This window comes from Cyprinodon tularosa, unplaced genomic scaffold (assembly GCF_016077235.1).
Source record: "Cyprinodon tularosa strain WSP-4 unplaced genomic scaffold, ASM1607723v1 ctg914, whole genome shotgun sequence".
NCBI lineage: Eukaryota > Metazoa > Chordata > Actinopteri > Cyprinodontiformes > Cyprinodontidae > Cyprinodon > Cyprinodon tularosa.
Genome location: NW_024039690.1, coordinates 1 through 6609, shown reverse-complemented (window position 1 = coordinate 6609; position 6609 = coordinate 1). Strand labels below are relative to the sequence as shown.

Here is a 6609-nt window from a genome sequence, read left to right as displayed (position 1 = left end):
AACCAAAAATAACACATAGAATCAACAGAACATGAGATACAATTCCTTTTTCTCACATATGAAACATAATATTAAATCCTAAGTATACAAGCTAACACATTCAATTACCCCATTTAGCATAGATCCTGAGCAATTTTCTAATACTAAACAAAACATTTTCATTCAAACAATTTCCATTTGATTCTGATATTGTCACAGATAGTACCATTTTCAAATACATTCATCATCTACTAAAACTAGTTAATTCTAAAATTAGATAATACAATTTTCATTTAAAAAACATGCTATTAGTACTTAAAAAAATTTCTTAAAAACTAAATGTTAGTGTTTTAACATTCTACATTGTATTCAGTTTCACACCATCCCAGATGTTTATTTTGGAAGACTTTTGATCTTCTGTAAACCAAGCAGACCTCTCTCCTCGAGGCTCAAATGATGTTCGCCCCCCAGGAGATACTCATTTTATGGCCTCCTGTACTTTGAATACTTACCCATCAATAGTTTAGTTTTAAATCATTAACACAACCTTGTTCAAAATTAAGAAATATGGTCAAAATGAGAGTGTTCAACATACCTTTTACACATGCCATAAGATTAACTGTATTAAAAACTAAAAATAGTCATTTTTCTTTAACAAGAGTTTGGTGGCAGCAGGAACGAATGACCTGCGGTAGCGCTCCTTCTTACAGACAGGGTGTCTACTGTAAGTCTCTGACTAAAGGAGCTGCTCAGCTCCTCTTTTTATACATGGGAGGCTCATGCGTGAATGTCCAACGAATAACTCCAATTGTTGTTTCAAAAATAGAAAACCTGGTTTCATTACTTAGTTTTGCCCTGGATGTTGTAGCGTTTGTGGACGCTCCGTCGCTACTTGATAAAAAACAATAACATCACTACTTGAAAGTTACTTGATAAATAATGCAGCGGCGCTACTGCCCATCACTGGAAACTATGTAATGATAATGATAATAATAAATAATAACAACACACAAAAACAGTATAACAATACGCCTATTATTATCAGAGTAAGATGTTGAGGCTGTAGAATGATAATACCTATGGTCTAATGTAATAAAAAAGCGATAAAAAATAAAAAAAAACATTTAAGGCAACTTGGCCACAGTTGTGATTGAACCCGCAACCTGTTGAACTACAGATCACTCAGCTTACCCTCTACGCTATCAGCTCGCAACACGTGACATTCCTCGCAGTCTGCTTCTTGACCAGACTGGGAGGGGTGTCACGTATTGCACGGCAAGAAAGTAACACACAAAAACAGTATAACACTACGCCTGTTATTATCAGAGTAAGATGTTGAGGCAGTAGATTGATAATCCCTATGGTCTAATGTAAAAAAAACGGTGTGTTAGCGACAGGTGGCTGCTTTTTTTTTTTTATTACAGACCAAGCACAGAAACTCTCGATGGATTTTAATGAACACAGTTAAAGATTAGCTTGACTTTTGATCCTCAACGCTGTCAACGGCACTTATATTTTACAAAACTAAAGAAAATATATTTTCTTACATACCCTTTTGAATAACTTTGGCTTATCTTAATGAGGAATCAACTTTGGATATGATTTTAATTTCAAAATCACCAGCCGCAGCACTGTCTCTGTCGCCTTTCTCTGGTTGCTCCTCAGTCCGTATCCCCGGCTCCAACTTAATTAATTTTATTTTTCATTAAATAATAGAGATGCAGATAAATAGAAATAAACAGATCTCAGATAAGATCGGAGGTGTATCTATAACTACACAACCATTTTCATAAAATAAGATTATGCAGTCCCTATGTTAAATTAATTCATTAACTTTATTTTAATCAAAAACAAAATAAAATAGCTCAATATCACACCAAGATCCCCAATAAACCTGCTTTTCAGTTGACTGCAGGCCCACAAACGTCACCCTTAGCACGGCAGAGGTCCCAAGCGCCACCTGTTGGTGTTCCGGGTACATTGCAGTTCTTTTTGAAATGAAAAAAAACTGGCCTCAGGAAATACATAGTGATTCACGCAGGAATCACACAGGAATCACGCAGGAAACTGTCCATTTCCAACCATTTTTCTTAAATGATGTAACATTTCCCCAACTTTCTGAGGAGCAGGTTATCTTGTTGGATTCTCCCATAACACAGATGGAAGTAGATAAAGCTATATCTGCACTTCAGTCCTGGAAAAGTCCGGGAGCAGACGGCTTTCCAGTGGAGTTTTTTAAGGTAATGAAGGGAAAATTAGGCAGTTTGCTGCTGAGAATGTTCAACAAATCATTTGAGGAACTAAAACTACCAGAGACTTTGTACAGAGCTAATATAACACTTAAAGCCAAAAAAGATAAAAATCCTGAGTTATATTCATCCTATAGGCCTATCAGCCTTCTAGGCGTGGATTATAAGATACTCTCAAAAGTTTTAGCTCTTAGGCTAGAGAAAGTTTTGTGCTCGATTGTAGATGCTGACCAAACGGGTTTTATTAAGGGGAGGAATTCGTATTATAATACAAGATGCCTTTTTAATATTATCCATTATGTTAACTTTTACCAAATTCTGGGGTTGGTTGTTTCTATGGACGCTGAAAAGGCGTTTGATAGGATAGAGTGGGAATACATGTTTGAAATTATGAGAAGATTTGGGTTTGGGCCAAATTTTATGAGATGGATTAGAATAATATACAACACTCCAATAGCTTCTGTCTTAACAAATGGTCTGTTGTCTTCTACCTTTCAACTGGGTAAAGGCACAGCTCAAGGTAGTCCACTCTCACCACTCTTGTTCGCTCTGGCCATTGAGCCTCTGGCTATGGCCATTAGACAAAATCCAAATGTTCATGGGGTGAAAATTGGGGAAAAAGAGCACAAAATTCTGCTGATGACGTTCTTCTGACATTGACAAATCCAACTGATTCACTACCTGTTTTAATTAAATGTATTAAGGATTTTTGTTGGGAGCTGGAGAAAATCCCATCTTTCTCCAGCAGAGTCCGCCGTGGATCCTCTGAGGGAGCCTCCTGCACAGCTGCAGCTCATCTAGATCATCAGAGGATCCACTATATAAGTTGTCTTCAGACCTTGCCTCAACGCCGCAGTGTTGTTCCAGTTGGTCAGCGCTGAAGCCTAGATCTTTGAGTATCTCCATGACTTTGAATCCAGGTTGGATTCTAACCACTATCTCTGTGTTTCCAGGAAACCCGTGTCTCCTCTGTGAAAGCTCAGGAAGAGCTAACCTGCCGAGCCGACCCTCTGAGCCAAACCCTGAAGATTCTCTGAGAACCTCCAAGCAGCTCTGGACCAGAGCTGGGAAACCAAAGCTAAGGTCTGTTCAAGCTAGACGTGAGATGCTGAAGCAGCAAACGGACTCAGCTGATAAACTCTTCTCCAGAACCAACAGTGACTCTCCCAAAGAGAACCTCAAGAACCCTCAAGGTACTATCAGAACTCACTTGGAAATCAAATCCTGTCAGCAGTCCATAACTGCTCTGTCTCTCACTCCGGTGAAACCAGAACCCAGGCCCGAACCAGTCAGCAGTACATTCTGTGTGTTGTGTTTAATAAACTTGTTAAACTTTCATCCTTGTGTCCGTCAGTGGTGTTCTGCATTATTGGGTCTCCATTTGAGAACCCATCATGACAATTTTGGTCTTATATCTGGATATAAAGTGAATTTTGATAAATCTGTCACAATGACCTTGAACAACTTGGTGGGGGATAGTGAACCTGCATATATTAAACCTTTCCGATGGGCCCCGTCAGGATTTGTATACTTAGGAATTAAAGTTACACCAACCATTAACCAAGTATATAAGCAAAATATCCATGGACTGACAGGTGATTTGTGCGAGATGCTGACAAGATGGAGGGCTCTTCCAATATCATTTTTGGGGAGGATAAATCTTGTTAAAATGGTCATCCTTCCTAAAATAATATATCCCACAGGTATGCTGTTTGTAATTTTGAAATCAGAAGCCATTAAGGCTATTAATAAGGCAATGGTTGATTTCATTTGGGCAGGAAGAAAACCCAAAATTAAACTAGAGATATTACAACTTCCCAGAGATTTAGGGGGGTGGGGATTACCAAACATAGAAACTTATGTTCTATCTGTACAAGCCAGGATCATTTCTGCCTGGATACATGGACACTCTGACTAACCTTGGCTCAACATTGTAACATCATTATGTAAACCTTCCTCACCTGTTAACATGCTAGGAAGACGTTTGAACGACTTGCCACAAATAGTGAAAGATAATCAGTTGATATGTAATGTCTTGTGGGCATGGGGAAAGCTGAGAAAACTGTTTAATAGTACTCACCTGCTTAATATGGTATCAACACTTATAGACAACCCAGATCTCCTGCCTGAAGACATAGGTTCGAGTTTCGTGGGTTGGCATAAAGCAGGCATAATTAGATTGTCTGATCTCTTTGAACATGGGGCATTCAAATCGTTTGAATCTTTAAAAACACAGTACGCGTTATCAAATAAGGAATTTTATAAATATTTACAAGTTAGGCATTATGTCATGAAGGAAGCAAAATCGTTGATACACCCAACAAACTCGTATAGACTGGAGAAGTTCCTTCTTGAAAATAAGGATCACAAACATTTTATATCAAAATTTTATTCTGAGATTTATCAGCTAAATCTGGACAAACTGGCATGGTTGAGGAAATCTTGGGAAACTTTACTCAAATGTGAAATAAGCACTCAATTATGGGATAAAATCCTGCTCCTGCCATCTAAAATCTCTGTTTGTAACAGATTTAAAGAAATGCAGTATAACATTTTGCATAATGTATATATTTCTCCTTATATTTTTAGCAAGTACAATGCGGGAACTCTAGATTGCCCCAAATCTAAAATTTCTGTGGGCACCAGGTTTCACTGTTTGTGGGAATGTGATGTTATTCAGTCATTTTGGAAAGATGTATGTGTCAGAATCAGTACAGCTATTGGTCAAAATGTGTCAGAAAACCCACTGATGTGTTTGTTGGGACATATTCCTAAGCCACTAGTAAAACATGAGCATGTGATACAGTCACTTATAATGTTAGCAAGGAAGGCCATTGTGGTGAAATGGGTGGGCAGAGAAACCTCCTCCATTTCTTTATGGAAATCACTAATATCTGATGTTATGACTCTGATTAGACTTGGACATTACATTGATGGAAGTCTTCAATTCTTCACAAATATCTGAAGGAAGCCACTGGAAACACTGGGAGTGGAATGTAAAATTAAATAAAAGTAAAAAAAAAAAAAAGAAAATTCCCAGATTGAGTGTGTTCGCCCTTAAGTTGTGCAACTAAATTTGTTTATCAGACAATTTACTATTTTTACCCCTAGCATACACTGCAAAAAAACTGACATCTAAATAAATAATTTTTTTCTTAGAAAGAAAAAAAAAATGAGGTCAGGCAGAGCGGCAAGTTCTTCTTCCCCCTTTTCTCACTTATCGCTTCTCGGCCTTTTGGCTAAGATCAAGTGTAGTATCTGTTCTTATCAGTTTAATATCTGATATGTCCCCTATCCGGGGACCATATATTAAATTGCTTTTTGGAATAGGGAGATGGAACAAGGGCTTGCTCTGTCCACTCTACGCATCAGCCTAGTATTGCAGCACTTCTAGGATTGGTGCACTTCACGTTTATGTACAAAGGCAGCTCTAGGTGACTGTGAGAATCAGGTTTTATTAGTGTTTCTCAAGTCAATGTGATGTGTTGTGGTCCCTGAGGACCCCATAAACACTTTACTCCTTCAATCATTACCATAATGGGAAACTCACCAGTTGGTTCGGGACACAACGATACCTCATTCAATTATATGAACTGGAGAGTATCTTTTCTGCAAGTTTTATCAAGACCCGATCAAAGGGAAGCATAGGTAGGCATGTGGTGTCAGCTCACAGCAAAACGGTGACATCGGAAACACGTTGCTACTGTATCCTGTATAAACAGGCGGGTTATTTGAGCTCTGGCGGCTTACGGCCATACCGTCCTGAGCACGCGCGATCTCGTCTGATCTCAGAAGCTAAGCAGGGTCGGGCCTGGTTAGTACTTGGATGGGAATACCTGGTGCTGTAAGCTTTTTGGCCCCATCAAGGTTCCAAATCAGGGATCCCAGACTCCTCAAATGTTCGAAGTCATGCTGCCATACCAGGGGCCCAGACAGCCTGCAGGCGTGTACTCTATGGTTTAGTCCGTGGGGGGGTGTTTAAGACTGGGCCCAAAAGACCTCCTGGAGGTGCACGTTCCACATCAGGGATCACAGAGCCCTCAAATTTTCAAAGTCATGCTGCCATACCAGGGGCCCAGACAGCCTGCAGGCGTGTACTGCATGGTTTAGTCCGTGGGGGGGTGTTTAAGAGTGGGCCCACAGGACCTCCTGGAGGTGCAGGTTCCATGTCAGGGATCCGAGAGCGCTCAAATTTTTTTAAGTCATGCTGCCATACCAGGCGCCCAGACAGCCTGCAGGTGTGTACTGCTTGGTTTAGGCCGTGGGGGGGTGCTTAAGACTGGGCCCACAGGACCTCCTGGAGGTGCAGGTTCCCGGAGGAGGTCTAGTGGTGGTTGTTGGCCCGGAGGAGAGTGTGTTTTTCTTGGGAGGAGAGTTGGAG

General features: G+C 40.0%; 1 non-coding gene and 1 pseudogene across 1 annotated transcript; both read left to right on the top strand.

Annotated features, from left to right (window-relative positions):
* The first annotated feature begins 5447 nt into the window (after nucleotides 1-5447).
* Nucleotides 5448-5638, top strand: LOC119776156. The gene has a single exon (XR_005279748.1). It is a non-coding gene; the product is annotated as a U2 spliceosomal RNA (small nuclear RNA).
* Nucleotides 5639-5972: 334 nt separating this feature from the next.
* LOC119776155 lies at nucleotides 5973-6079 on the top strand (annotated as a pseudogene).
* The last annotated feature ends 530 nt before the right edge of the window (nucleotides 6080-6609 follow it).